Raw genomic sequence first — 18,576 nt, forward strand, 5'->3', positions numbered from 1 at the left:
ACTCACTCTTTATAGTGTGCTCAGTTCCCATAATTCATGCTAAACTTTTTATGATTGACGAGATTCATGTTATAGTTATGTATACCCTAATTTAGATCACTTTGATAAATCCCTTATGTTGATTTGCTATTCCTTCGGCCTCAGTTAAGTGTCAAGTCTCGTATAATATCCTCCCATGTTTCAAGGTCTTATGTTCTAACCTATTAGTGACTCCTCCATATGTGAAGATGGTGGTGATGAGTAAATATTTCTTTTCAATGAAAGATCATAGTATTCTTATTTTGGATAAGGCCATAAGTGTGAAGTAAGATCTGGGGCCAAGTCTTTGATAGATATGATGGTTAGTGGAAATTTGTGTGTGTATGTTCTTAGGGTAGTGTGTGGGAGTTATGTTGATAGTGGATTAGAGAATATGTGAAGTATGTCCTTATGGGTGTTTGCCTTGGATTTTATATGTGGTTATAAAGATAGGCTGGAATGACGTGTTGAGATTTAAGTGGATGAACGCAATATGCGCTAGTGAATCCATAGTAAGATATCAGAGTTAGTCATTGAAGTAGTAAGGCAAGTTATTTTTAGGGTGCGATCTCTAAAAAGGGTAGAAGATTGAATCATATGGTTTGGACCATTATCGTGGTGTGGCATGTTGTGTTTTGTGATTTGAAGTTAGGCTTGATCATGGTGAGAGGACTTATGTTACTTTAGGCATTAGTAGAAAGATTTATGAATGACCATATGAGGATTACAATTTGAATCAACGAGTATGGTATTTAAAGGGAATAATATAGTTAAGGGAGTATTCGAGAAGTGCGCTCAGCTTGAAAGTAAGAAGTGCATTGCCTAAGGCCTGGTAGTTTTATCCTAGTTTATAAGTTATATATCTATATTCCATGCTATAGAGTAATGTCATTGTGGTGATTCCTTAGTTGGATGTCTTGTGTAACTAGTGCCCAGGATTCTTTGCTCCCTAATGCTGCTATAACTTCTTTAGAAAGAGTGTTGAATGAGATACTCCAGTTAAGTATGAGGGTCCAGCATAATTCAGTCTGTATAGACAGTAATTCATTTGAACAGTTGGATAGACAAGTTACTGTGGTTTTCTACCTTTCACCCAGTCCTACTATCCAAAGCCTCAAGCTTATGACCATCCCAAGAGATAATCTATTTCATCCATGTAAGTTGCAAATTCATTTCTGTCAAAGCATTATGTTTCAAATTCAGCTACTTAGTCATGACTCGGTTCATAATAATGCAGAGCATAATTTCAAATGTTTCCAAGTCTTTTAGCTCAGGCAGTACAGTAACCTGGTGCGATCTTAGACATATTGTCTCATGATTTGTACTTGCATAAGTTATCAATTCCTAGTCAATATGTATGATTTGATCATGAACACTTCAACGGAATCTTAAACTCTCTGCATGAATCAACCCCTTGAAGTAAGTGAAGTCATGTCCGCTCAGAATTCAGTTTCATGATAGAAGTTTAAATATTTCAGATCAGTTATATCCTTTCTTAGAAGACACATTAGCTCCACGTTATTCTATACCTATAAGCTTCAACATTCCTACATATCATTCGGGGATGAATGATCCAAACGGGGAGATATTGTAACGCCCCGTGTTTCGGACTAGAATGAAAACCGTCATTTCTATGCGTAGATGATCCAAAAGCCATAAATCCTATGAAAATTTTCCATGTTAATCAAGAATGTAGTTTAGTAACCTATTTGAACATGAATTGAGATCATAAAGGTCCCCTAACTCAGGGTCAAGTTGAAAACTTTCCTATCGTTCGAGTTTTAGTGAGCATCAAAACTTGAGTCAACTTCAACCGACCATAGATCCTTGTATATAATGAAATGGGTGGCCTACTATATATCAAATGAAATATCTTCAAATTAGCTTTCCATCGATACCAAATTCGCCTAAAACGGACACTCAACGAAGAAGTTAGAGCATTTTTAGTGTCAGCGTTCCCCATTGACTGGCCACCGCATCGTGATGAGCCTTAAATTGACAATTGTCAGTTCCAGTAGCTCACCGCAATTTCCAGCGCATCGCGGTGAATCTTTTGACTGCGTTCCAGTCCCGGATTATAAATTCCAAGGTCAAACTAGACATTTCCCATTGCCCCAAACCCATCCAAACACGGGATTTAATCCCAAATACACCTAAATATACATACTTTCACCAAAATTCATCAAGAACGCTCTCTAGGGTTTCAAACAAGAATCCCAATCTGAAAGCTTCGAGAATTACCTATTATCTTTCGAGGTTAAGGTACGCAAGGTTTTCCTAAAATCTCATGGGAATAGAAATCATATTTTTACGAAAAGGGTTTCGGATTTGTGAATAAATTGATGTTTTAGAAGTTTTGATGGTATTGTTTTGTTCTTTAGGCCTTCCCCGAATTTATTTGAATTGAAATATATATATATATATATATATATATATATATATATATATATACATACATGGTTAATGTTGATGATTGAATTAAGAGCATGATTCATGTGAAAATCCCTCTCTTCTATTGATTTTTCCTTACTTATCATATGACATAGATTGTTTTTAAATGTATCTTGAAAAGCATGTTACTAAGTGTCTTAATTTATGAATGATTTGATTATGAATCTTGATTTCCAAAGAGAGGGTTGTTTGTATTGAAAAAATGTTTAAAATACATATAATGAAAGAGTGCATGGATTTTGCCAAAAGCATATGACCACCTTATGTTTGAAGAGTTCTTGCATAGCTTTGACTTATGTTTTCGGAGCATGAAATCTCTTATACTGCTTGCATGTTTGGGTGTTCTGAACTATGTTTTAAATGAAAGATCATGCTTAATGCATATGGCTCAGAAATAGGACTTGCAAGTCTTGGTGTGACGACACCAGTTCAGATTATGCCATGATAATTTCAGAACAGAATAGAATGCATGTTTGAAATCAGACTTTTCAGATGTTGAAACTAGAAAATGCACGATTCAGAATAGGATAAAAATGGGCATGAAGAGAGCTTAGGTGGTTCCCCAAAGAAGGCATGAGTTCAAAAAACTCATTGCCCAAAATCGTAATTTGCCGATCTGGGTATATTATATTATACTGGTCTAGTTCCGTGTGGTGTATCAGAATCAGAAACTCCAACCCTTGTGGCACACTCAGGTTGGGGGCTTCCCCACCGAGACAATGGCGGATTCCATATCGCCCGTGGAATATCAAAATTGTAGGGGAGTCCCACCTAACTCAGAATTTATACATAGATCAGACATTGCATTGACAAGAATGATTTGTGATTTACAGAAAGTACCCATGTGTTTTAGAACTATTTTATGAATGGTATGTGACAAATTTCTCTCCAACTATTTTATTTATATAAAAGCTTTATTTTGGAATACTTTGCATACCAGTACATTTGTATTGGCCTCCCTCCTCCCTCCAGGTTCTGAGGCTCCGTCTAGGGATCCAGAAAGGCAGTAGATTATTTCAAACAGAGTTGATTTGTCCAGTTGGTGAGCCTTCTCTATCCCAAAAGGCCTATCTTTTAAAATTATGTCACTTATTGGTCTACTGGGGGCCTTGTCCCAGTTTTCAGATAGTTGTCAAATTTTTATGTAGTAGAGATTTCACAGACTGAGTCAGATGTTATTTAGATGTAGTTGCAGTACAGTTTCTGCACTTATGTTGAAATTAGAATTTGACCATGTTTCCGTAGCTGCTTATGTTTTCGCATCTTCTTTATTTATATGAATGTTGTGCATGATTATCAGATAGAGAAGGGCGTTCCGGGCCTTCGTGGTTCGGGATGTCCGTTACGGCCAGGCCCTAGTTCGGGTCGTGCCATAAACATTGCTGGAAAGTCTATCTGTCAATGAAAAATTGCCGAAATCTGGTATAAACTATATGGTTCATCTCGAAATCAAGAGATGAGTAGATCTTGAACAAAAAAGTCAATGAAGAACTAGTTGAAACATGCTTGCATGTCGGATAATTAGATTTGATGGATGAAAAGTGGCCACATTCTGAGAAAAAATTATATGGGTATGGTCGGAATAATGACACGACCCTACTAAGAAAGAGAATTATATGGGTAGGCTCGTAATGATGGCACGACACTACTGAGAAGTAGAAATTATATGGATAGGGTCGGAATAATGGTACGACCGTACTGGAAAAAGAAAAAATATATGGGTAGAGTTAGAATGACGACATGACCCTAATGAAAAAAAGAAATTATATAGGTAGGACTAGAATGATGGCACGACCCTACACAAATCAGATCTGAGGAGTCACTATAAATATGCATGGGACTACGCAAATCAGATCTCAGGAGTCACCGAAAAAACACATGGTACTATTCAACTCAGATATGAGAAAGTAGTCCAAAAAGTTGCACGGTACAATGCAAATTAAATATGAGAAGTAGCCCAAAGAATGCACGATAATACGCAAATCTGATATGAGAAAGCAGTCACCAGATAGATGCATTATGCTACGCAAATCATATGTGATAAAAGAGTCACCAGAAAGATACACGGTGATCCAACTTTTGCTAACATAATCATTGGCCAGACGGGCAGCATATATGAATTATAGCTGCCCGCCGGCAGCGGAATCTTTGATTCTTTATAAAGATTGTGGAAGCTCTGATACCATGTGAGAATATAAGAGAAAAATATTATTGAATTGTTGTAACTACATTATTAAATTGAGGTCTTATTTATAGACACTACATTCAAATCCATTTCCTAATAGGACACTACTTTATAATCTTTTTCCAAGTAGGATTCTATATGCTATTCTTATTCCTATTCCTATTCCTACTCATATTCTAACATGCATCAAATTGAATGATTGCATGACAAAACTCTTTCTATTCCATTGTATGTGATGGTATTTGACTGTGGGCACATGGGTTAAGAAAGAAAAACACATTTTTGAAACTTCTTGTCTAAAACAAGTCATACACATTTGTTTGACAATCATCTCACTAAGGGTAATAACAAGTCTAAAGTTGAATTGTTTCTAAATATATATAGGTTTAATTTTATTTTTAGGAAGACTAAAAAGAAAAAAGTATCACATAAAATGAGACGGAGAGGAGTAGTAGTTTCAGAACTCATCTCCTTGCCTTGGAAACTATTACTTTTTCATATACAGAAATAGATAATCTATTTTATATATAGAAATAAATACACATGTATTTTGGTCTTCTCATTCTAGTCTTATCTTTTTGAAGTTTAAGAAATTCTCACATGTATCTTATTTACTGATGAGATAAGCAGTCATTGCATACTGATTACATGCTTCTGCCTTTCAGAATTTTTCGCTCATCTCAAAGAAAGAACATCTTGGTCAACTTTTGAAGTATCGTACTAGAAGTATGAATAGCAGTCTTATATGACTATTCTGATGGTTCTTGGCATTTTTGGAACATCTTCACATTCTCTGACAGCAATTAGTGGTTATTGAACTTCGGTTATTAGTTGTAATGGTTCGTTTCATTATCTTATTTAGGTCCTGGGAGTCTTTGATGCATCAAATTATGTGACTGAGAGGCAATGGGCTACTGCTTCAGATGGCACACAGATACCTATATCAATAATCTATCATGAGAATCTTGTAAAACTTGATAGTTCAGATCCATTGCTTCTTTATGGTTATGGATCCTATGAGGTGATTTACTTGCTAATACAGTTAATAATTGAGTAACTAAATGTGGAGTACTACTATCTGTTTGTCCTTCCTTTTCTTGTTTATCTGAAGGAAGAAGGAAGAAGGTCAATATCTCTTTGTTATGGTTAGGCTAAGCGCATTATGGTAGCATCTGATTGTTTCTGAACACTGTGTTTTATGAAATTTCACAGATCTTAGATGGAAAATTTATGTGACATGTCGCTTTTTATACTGATGGGCATTTGTGTAAATGGTACAAAAGCTTATGAAGTTTACTCTTTGTAGAAAATACTGCCGGTCAAAAATGCGATGTTGTATGAAAAGATCTGATATTCATGTGATTTCGGTAGTCAAACTGTCAAAATTTTTAAAGAATGGCTTGTGTGTAGCCAGTGGGTATTCGTGTATGGTTTTAATTTGATCATCTATGATTTACTATCAAATGAATCCTTTTGTTGTTTCTTTTTTAATGGAGAATACAAGAAATGTACACGTTGTCCTCGGTATAAATGAAAATTCACCAACAGACGGCTTTCTACTTGAATTGATGTAAAGTCTTCGGTCTATCAAGTGTGGAATTCCTGAGATTGATATTTTGTGCAAGGTCACAGTCATTAATCGGTTGGTTAGAACTTATAGCTTGGTCATTTTTTGCTGACTCTGCAAATGCCTTATTCCTAACAGGTATGTATTGATCCCACTTTCAAGGCATCACGTTTGTCTCTGTTAGACTGGGGTTTCATTTATGCTATTGCTCACATTCGTGGAGGTGGCTAAATGGGGAGACAGTGGTATGAAAATGGGAAACTGTTGAAAAAGAAAAATACTTTCACAGATTTCATTACTTGTGCAGAGTATTTAATAGACAAGTACTGTTGCAAGGAAAAACTTTGTATCAATGGAAGAAGTGCAGGTGGATTGCTGATTGGTGCTGTTGTTAACATGCGGCCTGATTTGTTTAAAGCCGCTGTGGCTGGGGTTCCTTTTGTAGATTTTGTAACTACAATGCTTGATTCAACTATTCCTTTAACAACTTCAGAGTGGGAGGTTAGACCTCTTTAATTTAAATCCGTGTGTGACTTACTTTATTGAGAAATTTAAGTGGCATGACATTCATTGTTGCGGATTCTCCATTTTAAATCATTTAGATGATCAATATGAGGATATGTTACAAGAATGTATCTGAGGGCACGCTTTTGTGGTAATGGCGTTGGGATTTATGCCCCAGGTTTTCCAGTGATAAGCTGTACTAGTAAAATATTTTTGGAACATGGATCCAAATGGGCTTAAGGTATATTTGAGGAGTTGTGAGAATCAGATTGTGATGCCTTGGCTCTAATTAATATTTGAGGGACCTGGAAGATTGAATATTTTGAAGTTTGTGGCTTATGTTTAATCTCTTCATTTGCTACAGGAATGGGGTGATCCACGTAAGGAAGAATTCTATTACTACATGAAGTCATATTCCCCTGTTGATAATGTAAGTAATATATCCATCTCCGAAAAAAGTACTTAAGGTTTGTGCATTGGGCAAGTCAATCAGGAAAGTGTACTTAAGTTTCTTATGTTGACAACTTAATGTCTTTGGCGTTTTCTTTTGTCTTTTTTACTCTCGCAGGTCAAAGCACAGAATTATCCATTCTTGTTACAGTTGGCTTGAATGGTAAGTGAAATGAAAGACAGTGCAGCATTTTTCAGCTATGAAGATATATGATAGAAACGGGAAAAAGTGTTTGAGGAGCGAGGTAAAGGGCTTTTGTAATGTTCAATTTCATCGAACTTGCTTTTGAATTCTGGGGGGAGTTGGCTCCATGAACAGTTGTGGAACTAGTAATGTTACATGAAATTGACTGTTTGGTCTCTTAGGCCCAACTTATCTACAAATATGAGTAGCATAGAATTTAGACGCTCAACATATCCACACGTTGAGCATCCTAGGAATGCATGTTAGGATGGATATGCGTTCATACAAGGTTAAAGAATATTAGAGATGAATGCATCTAATGGAAGGTGTATGAAGTACTTTCGGGGTATACAATAATTGAAGGTTGTGTGAGATGGTTTTATGTCCCATGTAGACATCCGAACACGTCTGTTGTTGCATGTGTGACGCTGGTGATTAAAAGTAGTAATGCGATGAAGTATGCGTAAGATGACATGGAGTGAAGTTGTTTACAGTTTCTTGGTTAGAATCCATGAGGAACTCAACCAAGAATAGAATACGCGAAAGCAAAGTATCCATATATGTAACACCCCAACTAATTGGGGTCAAAGTTGGTTAGTTATTGCCTTTTTGGTACACTTGCATAGATTCTATATCATTAGGAGTTTTTGTTTGGAGATATGTATGTTGGTCCAGGGAAAAGAGCATGAGATGGGAAGAATTCCCAGTTCTAAAGAACAGTAATCTGTCTTAAGGAACAAGTTACTGAGTTTTGCAAAGAATGTCCCAAATGGAGGCTTAACAGATATAGTTGAAGCATAAGCCGAAGCCATTTATTTTGCAAAGATGCCTTTAAAGATGGCATTTTGAACTGTCTGACTTCTGGAGTTAAATCCTTAAGCAAATGATGGTTTATTAGTTTGATTCCTCATCTCTCTGGTGATGAACAAAGGACATTTCTAGTTAAATCAGAAAACCAGTACTTTATTCAGAGTTGCATCTTGAGATGACTTCTTTTCAGTTTCTTTTCATCTAATGCTAGTATACCTTAGCATTCTTTGCTAGTGCCATCTATCCACAGGAGAAAAATATTAAGACACAATGTCTCAGCAGCTGTCTACTTCCAATAAAATCATTTTACTTAGAACACTGTTAACATTTGAGATCATCATAGCGCTAATTCTAGTACTTAGCTAATTTTTATTATTTCATTTTCATAATCTAGTAGCTAATAAGAGATGTCTAGCGAGAGCAGCTCCTACTTCTCTCTAAACTATATGAAGAGGGAGAACATGTCTTTCATAGAAGCTTAGCTTGGCCATCTCTTGATTTAGGTGGTAGATGTCAAAGAATAGAGTCTTCAAAAGAACCTAGCTTCTTGCTGTCAGAGGACTACATTTTGAAGAGAAAAAGTTTTCTGAAATCATGTTTGGTTGGATCCTTCGTCAAATGGGTTGGATCTCCAGAAGCGTTCAAGAATTTGGCAGCCGAATAGTGGGATGGGATGTAGTAGAGGGGATGAAGATTAACAGTTGAATGATACCCAATTCCTATTTCATTTTGTGGATGAAGAGCAATCTCTGAAGGTTCTTCTGTAGCATCGGAACTTCTATTTTGGTGACTATTTGTTCGCAGGACTGGTTCAAAAAGGCTTTCGGAGGAGCTGTAGTAACTCCAATTCCTATTTAAACTTGGGTAAAAAGGCTGCTTTACATTCTGTTAAGTTATCTGTTGGTTGTCGTGAGAAAAAATGGAGAAAAATATTATTTGAATTGTGTGTAAATTATTACATTGAGATCCTATTTATAGACACTACATCACTATCCTTTTCCATGTAGGATTTTGTATACTATTCTCGTTCCTACTCATATTCTAACACTCCTCTCAAGCTAGTGCATACAAGTCATATGTACCTAGCTTGTTACAAATATAATTTATACGAGGACTAGTGAGCAACTTGGTGAAGATATCTGCAAGTTGATCACTTGACTTCACAAATTTTGTAACAATGTCTCCGGACAGTATCTTTTCTCTGACTAAGTGACAATCAATCTCTATGTGCTTAGTTCTCTCATGGAACACTGGATTAGCTGCAATAGAAGGGCTGCATGATTATCACATACGAGTTCCATCTTACCAGTTTCTCCAAATTTTAGTTCTCTTAGCAATTGTTTGACCAAAACTAGCTCACAAGTTGTTGCAATCATTGCTCGATATTTTACTTCAACACTAGATTGAGCAACCACACTCTGTTTCTTACTCTTCCAAAACACCAAATTACCTCCTACTAAAACACAATATCGTCTATTAGAGGGTGACCCAGCCTAATCAACATCTGTATATCCAATAATATGCTCATGGCCTCGATCCTCGAAGAGTAGTCCTTTACTTGGAGATGACTTTATATATCACAAAATACGAAAAACTATGTCCCAATGACTATCAAAGGGGGAAGTCATAAACTGACTTACAACGCTCACGAGAAAAGAGATGTCAGATCTAGTCATTGTGAGATAATTCAACTTTCCAACCAACCATCTATACCTTCCAGTATCACTTAGTGATTCTCCCTGTCCTGGTAAAAGTTTAGCATTTAGATCCATGGGAGTTTCAGTTTGCCGAGGTCTTTAGTCTGGAGATGCTAAACGAGATGATGCTTCAAATTAATGATACCATCTTGATAATTGCTGGTGATAATGCCATCGTCAACATAAACGACTACATAAATAAAAAAATTTGATTTAGAATGGCGATAAAATACTGAATGATCAGCTTCACTATGAATCATGCCAAACTCCTGAATTAATGTGCTAAGCTTTTTGAACCACGCTCGAGGGGACTATTTCAAACTATAGATTGGCCTGCGCAATCGACATACAAGGTTACTAGATTCCCCTTGAGCAACAAAACCAGGTAGTTGCTCAATATAGACTTCCTCCTCAAGATCACCATGCAGAAAAGCATTCTTAATGTCTAACTGATAAAGGGGCCAATAACGAATGACAACCATAGATAGAAGAAGACAGACATATGCTATTTTAGCCACAGGAGAGAAAGTGTCACTATAATCAAGCCCGAATATTTGTGTATCCTTTTCCAATAAAGCAAGCCTTAAGCCTATCAACCTGACCATTTGGACAAACTTTGACTGCATAAACCCAATGGCAACCAATAATAGATTTACAACAAAATCCTAAGTACTACTCGCATGTAAAGCAGACATCTCATCAATCATAGCCTGATTCTAACTTGAATGGAAAAGTGCTTCACCTGTAGTCTTAGGGATAGAAATAGAGGACAAAGATGATACAAAAGCATAATGGGGTGATGATAAACGATGATAACTCAAGAAAGTATAATGTGGGTTAGCATTACGAGTAGATCTTGTACCATTTTCAAGTGCAACTGATTAGCTAGTAGGAGACAAGTTCGCAGTAGGGGAAACTTCAGGTGCATGGCACGAATTATCTAGAACTAATAATGGACGTGGGCGGCGATGATAAGTCAAAAGTGGTAGCATTACAGCTGAAGATTTAGAAGTAATTGTAGATTCCTCAAAGGTTAGTGTGGGTAAGAATGGAGGTACGGGTAAGACCGTAGAGATATTAAGATGATCAGAAGATATATAGTAAGGTTGAGTTTCAAAAAATGTGACATCGGCGAACATAAGGTAGCGACCTGGATCAGGTGACTAGCATCGATACCCTTTTTGAACTCTAGAGTAACCAAAGAAGACACATTTGAGAGCACGAAGGGCTAATTTCTTTTTTACTGGGGCTAAGTTATGAACAAAACACGTGCTCCCAAAAAACACAAGGAGGGGATATAATAGAGATATGACTAAGGAAATATTATGGAATGGGAAATGTGATTATGAATCGAAGATGATGGCATTCTATTAATGAGATAACAAGATACGAGGACTGCATCACCCCCAAAACATAGTGAAACATGGGATTCAATAAGAAGAATATGAGCAGTTTTAATGAGATGCCTATTTTTCCTTTCTGCTGAGGGGTGTATGGGCATGATGTGTGGTTAATAATTCCTTGGTGAGTCATAATGTAACACCCCACATTTCGGGCTAGAACGTAAACCGTCGTTTTCTTCGCGCAAAGGTTTCAAAAGCCATAAATCCAATGCAAATATAGTGTGTTGATCAATCATGTAGTATGATAATCTGGTTGAGCATGAATTGAGATCATAGAGGTCCCTTAACCCAAGGACGAGTTGGAAGCTTTCCTATAGTTTTCATTTTAGTGAGCATCAAAACTTAGGTCAACTTTAATTGACCATAACATTTTGTATATAATGAATTAGAGGGCTTACTATATATCAAATGAAAGGTTTTCAAAGTAGCTTTCCAACGATACCAGTTTTGCCTAAATCTGATACCCGAGTAAAAAGTTATGACTTTACAAATTGGAGTGCATTGCCTAGCAAATTGCCTAAGGCTACTGGAATTGTTGTGCCATGGGCAATGCGTCGCCCAACCCACTTTGGGTGATGGGTAATGCGACTCCCAACCTATTTTGGGTGATAAACAATGCGTGGCATTTCCTAGATTAGGCCATAGGCAATGCGTCGCATGCCCTATGGCCCAAGGACATAAAAATGTCATTTTAAAGTTATTTTAAGGGAACCCAAGTCTTTTTACACTCCAAAACCATCCCTAATCATCCTTTAATGAAATTAAGGTCATTAGTAACATTTTAACTCCTTAAAAAACCCTAAAATTCATCTTTCAAGAACACAAGGGGAGAAAACAACTAGGGTTTGGACAATCAAGCCTAAAAGTCCAATTTTTCAAAATTTCTTCGTGCATTCTTCGTAACTAAGGTACATGGGGTTTCCCAAAACTACATGGGCATATTAAATTCTTCTTAATCATGTTAAAGGTTTAGAAATCATGAAATTTCAGAAAGGATTTGAGATTTATAATTAGATTCATGTTTTAGAACTTTTGAGGATATTGATTTGGTCTTGAGGCCTTTCCCCCAAATTGATTTGTAATTGTATATATGCATGCAAGTGTTTGAAGTTGATAATTTAATTGAGAGTATGACTATTTACGCTCCCTCTCATGTTGCAACACCTTTTGATTTTAGAATGTTATTCAGAAGCATGATATTAATATTCTTGACTATTGTTGAATGATTTAAAATTGATATTTAAATTGTTGAGAGGGATTTTTCATGTTGATAAATATTGAATATATATATATATATATATATATATATATACATTTAAAGAATTGCATGGTTTGCCAATAATACATGACCACAACATGTTTGTTGAAATCATTGAAAGGAATGACCTTTGCATGATTTGATAAATGTATTTGAAGAATGAATCTTCTTGAATTGTTTGAAGTATAGTGGTCTAAACTTTATGTTTTGAAACATAAAATTGTGATATGATTTTTATGGCACAAAAACATAACTTGCAAGTCTTGGTATGACAATACCAATTCAGATAATTCCATAGTAGCACAGAACAGAACAAAATGTGGATTTTCCTTCAGATTTTCAGATTTTGAACTTAGAATGATACATGTTTAGAAAAGGCTAAAAATGGGCATAAAGAGATGTTAGGTGGTTACCCGAATAAGGCACGAGTCCAGAAAACTAATTGCTCAATATCATATTTTGCCGATACAGGATTATTATGTCCCTTAGAGGGATTATAGGCTGGACTAGTTCCCTATGGCGTATCAGAATCAAAAACTCCAACTCTTGTGACAAACCTTGGTTGGGGGCTTTGCTACCGATTTTAGCGAGGACTCTATATAGCTCGTGGGGTGTAGCATTGTAGGGTGTACCACCTAACTCAGAAGTAATACAACAATTAGAACTGCATTGACAAGAATGTTTTATGATTATCAAAGATTTGCCCATGTATTTTAAACTATATCAATGTGATGTTACATGAACTGCTCTCACCTATTTTATTTATATAAATTCAATATTTTGGATTTCTCTACGTACCGGTACAATTTTATTGACCCCTATCTTTCAGGGTCTAAGGCTCAGTCTAGAGGTCCTGCTAAATCGTAGAGTTGACAGTCAGAAGTGTGCAGTTGGTAAGCCTCCCTTACTTCGGAAGGCCATTATTAGGGTATTGTTATTTCATTATTGTATTGGTCCATTGGGGGCCTTGTCCCAGATTTCAGACAGTTACATTGGTTTTCGTATGTACTAGAGATTTCGCAGACCGAAATAGATGTTGTTTAGATGTTGATGGATTTCTTTCCAGTATTGCTAAATTGAATTCAAAGTATGACCATGATTCCATTTATTTTATTTTTGCATTCTTTTCTTTATTAATGAATATTGTAGAGTAGAGTCTTGTTTATGGGTGTGTAGCACGCCACACTTATAAGTAGGAGGCTACAAGGAGTTTAGGAATATTTCTCTTTTTCATGTTCTAGTTCATGTTATGGAGCTAGAATGTTTCTCTTTCATACTCTAGTTCATGCTATGGTGTCTTCCATACGAAAGTAAAGTTATCCCAATTCTTTCCTTACTCTGATGTTCTTAGATATGTCTTATTGTTGAGGTGATTCAAGTAATGATGTGGTCCTTTTCTGATTTAGTCATAAATGATTATGAAATTGCACAAGGACTTGAGGGGAGCCTATGAGTGCTATAAAGTGTATTGATTCAAGCTTATAACTTTATCTACATCAATCGTGTGTTCGATCCTGAGGTGTGAAGTGTATTCAGTCCCTTTCAAGATTCTTATTGCAAATGTCATGCATAAGGGGAATGATGTATAGTGGAATGTTAGAATTGTATTTTCGCCTGAGTAGTAGTGTATGTTAAATTGTCATGACCTATTGGTAGTGAGATGATCCAGAAATTAGTGATATGAAGTCTCAAGCTTAAGAGTCTAAATTAGGGGGACTTTTGCATACAGAAGTTAGCTTAGTTGCATAACTGTGGATTGAGGAGTGGTTTTCCATTTTGTAGTGATAGACTAATATGGTAGTAATAATTGTAAATTGTATGGTATTCCACGGGGGGAGTGTTTGGCTTTGATTATTATTTATTCAAAAAAATAGAAAAGGAGCCTAGAGTGGATAGTTATGGTCATTATAGAAAGCTCTTATAGGCTATGAATGGAAACGGTTAGATTAGCCAATAAGTTATAACTATATACTCATTGTTGTTGTGGAATTTGAGGGTAGTCTAAAGGTATGCTTGGGTAAGTAAGTATGATGTGAGAAAGTAGAATATGTAGATAAGATCGTATTAGGCTATACTATAAAATTAAGGTTGACTATGTCTATTATGTGACTTTACCCCCTTGACCTTCTTTTCTTTAGTGGTTGTAAACTAGTACTACTTATGAGAAGGTATGTAGCGAATTTTGAGATGTAATAGTGATGTCAGGGAGGGGTTGCGATTGTAGGTAGTAGTTAAATTTAAATGAGCATTTTGAGTTAATTTCCCAATTTGATGGACTAGTATAATATGTTGCATGTTTCACTGGTGATACATGATTTTTGCTACACTATAGGCTTGAACTTTATATGTAGAATGTGGTGGTAAGAATAGTAGCTTAAGATTAATGATGTATCTTTTGCAGGAATGAATTAGTAGGCTTGATGTGAATTGTGAAAGAGCCTATATTGATAACTTATGAAAAGTTTAAGTTGTAATTGTGAGGTATATGTGTATATCCGGACTAGTCTTAAAATGATGAATGGTAGGTGAGTCATTAAGTGGATAAGGCCGTAAGTATATAAGAATAAGTTGCACCCTCTTTTTAGTATGGCCTTAGGTAAGATTTTATGATATAAGTTATGTCATTAACGATCTAATGTTAGAAGGTTAAGTACTGGATTTTTATGTGATAAGGAGTGAGGTTGTGTATGATCATGGACTGGGAGTTGTAAGTAGATGATGATAGAGGATAGCAAAAATTAAGAGTAGTATTCTCGAAAAGCAATGCCTTTAGAGTATGATTAAAAAGGGAAAGTTTAGCATTTATGTGTATAGGTGTTTTGCATAACTAGTTTGTGTTCTTGAAATTATAGTATGGAGAAGTCTGGTGAGTTGTTGTACGGTGTTCGTTAGAGTTGAATTGAGGAAATATTGGTAGGCTATATGAGCCTTGGGTATGATTTTACAAATTTTGTTAAGTTGTATGTTTTGTGATTAGAGGTGTAATGCGAGTACTCTAAGGAGTTGAAGATGGAGTATTAAGTATTTATAAGCATGAATGTCCATGCCCATAATAATGTTAGTCATGAGTGGATGACTTTGGGGGTAGAGGAAGTTATGATTAGTATCCTTGGGGGGATGTCCTAGAAAGAATTTAGAGTCCTTATGTTAAATTATTGAGGGAAGTTTGTGTTCATGTGTATACAGATACCCCTCCTATTGTATTGCGAATTGTGGTTATAGATTGATGAGAGTTTATGTTCTCAAGTCTAGGATTGTGACTTTGATCTAAGGGGGAGTTGGTACATTAAGGTAGTTTCCGAATTTTCTTATTGTGACAAGTTAGGGAAGAGTCATGATAAACCTATATCTATTCAAGCATGTCCCTCCTACTTCAGTTTAGGAGTTCATTCTACCAATGTCTTATATAGTCAAACCGGCCTATGTCTAAGGTTTGAGCTCTCCATGTAACTCATGTCATGTTCTGACTTCCAAACTAGAAGCAATAATTTCCCTCAGTGATCCAATATTCCAAGTATCCAAGCCATATGTTATGTTGCTCATGATCTACACCTATGTCTCACAACATGCTTGGTCCTAAGAAAACGTGTTTTTGTATGTCACTGAATCATTTTATGCTGGAATTAGCCAAAGCGATAAAGTTGTACGAACTTATGACTATCTTACCTCTGAAAATGAGAAGCAATAACTTCAAGTATCAATCTTTGTCTCAATCATTGACTTTAAGAATTCCTACCTTATGTTATACAAGTCATGAGATATGTGTACCCATGTTTCTCGCTGTAGTATGCCCCAAGAAATCATGTTGTGTTGTGGTTATGCCGAACAACCCTTTACTTGTGATCCAAACACTTGATATATGAAGCACTCTATGATTCTATCGTATCTTCATTTAATGTCCCTCCTTGAGTAGTGTAATAAGTAAAAGTTATGGTTTAATAGTGTTACTTCCATTCATGATGTTTATGCTCGGGTCCCCTAATGACCCTCCGTATGTCAGTATGATGGTGGTTGTGGGAGCGGAGTAATGTTTCAGGTAGGGGAGTAGATGTCAGTGTAGGTGAAAATTTTCAATGTGATTTCTTGAACTACGGTTATAGGAGCAGGGGGGAGGAAGGAGATGAATATTCTTTATGTGAAATAGTTAGGAGGGAAGTATATGGAAAAAATCTTTGTGAGAATGATTGAATTTGCTAGTCTTACTGGAGAGATCCATGAAGTGTGGTGTAGTAGTGGTAGGCTTGAATTTTGCCATTGATGAAAACACGAACCAATGTGCCATGTGTTAGTATCTTTGAATTAAGACTTGTGGTTGTTGAATTATAGTGATGAGGTGAGGTGATTTCTTTTTGTGATGTAGAGTATGGGGTCCAGTAGTTTAAGTTAGCACCTCTCTCCTCTGAGCTGGGCTTCAACCTACAAGTATTATACCGTAGGACACAAATTCTGAGGTAAGATGTGCTACGGGAGAATTGTGAGTTGGAAATTATGAAGTATGTGATTGATGTTGGGGTATATACAAGTAGTGTGTCTAAGTTTAAGTCTTTTCATTGTATCTTGTCAGATAGAGAATGCTAATATTCATATGTTCCGTGGGAAGCTTATCTCATCTCTTGTGCCAATCTTAATCAGAGGACTCTTAGGAAAATTTATGTCTTACAATGTTTTGGTCATGTTCCATAAAACATATGCCAAGATTCATGTCGATGTCAAGTTTCGCTATCTCAGGTTTCGTGCTTACCCATTTCCCTAGGGGTTATCATAAAGATCGTATGATTCCGTTGCATATTTTTTGTTGAGGAAAATTGTTTGAATCAATATTACATTGTTTATTCTACACTTTTAGAGATTCAAGAAGTCCCTTGTCACGACATGAACCGAGGCCCTAGCCGTGACGAGCATCCCAAACCATGAAGGCCCGGGCGCCATTCTATACCTGATAATCATGCACAATATTCATATACAATAGGGAAAATGTGAAAAATAATGCAAAAAATCATGGTCATTTCTAGCTTCAACTGAACAGTACATAATGAAACCCATAAACATCTAACAATATCTGATACTCGTCCGCGAAATCTCTAACATTATCAGATCAATCATAAGTCTAGAACAAAGCTGGAACAAGGCCCCCAGTCGGACCCAATACAAAAATAACATAATAATGTTCTAAAGACAAGGCCTTCCGTAATAAAGAAGGCTCACCAACTGCTCACTTTTGTCTGATAGATTCTACGGCTTAGCAGGAACTTTGCACTGAGCCTCAGACCCTGAAATATAGGGGTCAATACAAAGTACTGGTGCGCAGTGCAATCCAAAATAATGAATTTTATAAAACATAATTGAGAGAAATTTGTAAAACAGTATGCATGACATAATTTAAAGCACATGGGCAATTTCAAATAATCTTAAAGCAAGCTTTCTCAATGCAGTTCTGATCTCTGTATTACTTCTGAGCTAGGTGGCACTCCCCTACAAGTCTGATATTCTACGGGCTATATGGAATTCACCATTGACTCGGCGGGGAAGCCCCCAACCAGAGTTTTCTACAAGGGTTAGAGTGTCTGAGTCTGATACGCACAGGGCTCTAGGCCAGCGTAAAATCCCTCTAGGGGATTAAATAACTCGTATCGGCAAAACACAGTTTCCTAAAATGAGTAGTCTGAACTCGTGCCTTCTTCGGGGAACCACCTAACATCTTTTTATGCCCATTTTTAACCATTTCTAAACATGCATCATTCTAAGTTTCAAAATCTGAAAATCTGATTGCAAACATGCATTCTGTTCTGTTCTGAATTACCATGGCAATATCTGAATTGGTGTCGTCACACCAAGACTTTCAAGTCATATTTATTATCCATAATGTATCATGCATGATTCTTTCATTAAAACACAATTCAGACCACCCAAACATGCAAATAGTATAAGATATTTCATGTCCTGAAACACAAGGCAAAACTATGCAAAGATTCTCATTCTTTCATCAAACATATGGTGGTCATGTATTTTTTTTGACAAACCATGCAACTCTTTCATTATATATATATAT

General features: G+C 36.2%; 1 pseudogene; it reads left to right on the top strand.

Annotated features, from left to right (window-relative positions):
* The window catches only part of LOC107848689, a 238,589-nt pseudogene that overhangs the window by 132,071 nt on the left and 87,942 nt on the right, over nucleotides 1-18,576 (top strand).

This window comes from Capsicum annuum, chromosome 9, assembly GCF_002878395.1.
Source record: "Capsicum annuum cultivar UCD-10X-F1 chromosome 9, UCD10Xv1.1, whole genome shotgun sequence".
Lineage (NCBI taxonomy): Eukaryota > Viridiplantae > Streptophyta > Magnoliopsida > Solanales > Solanaceae > Capsicum > Capsicum annuum.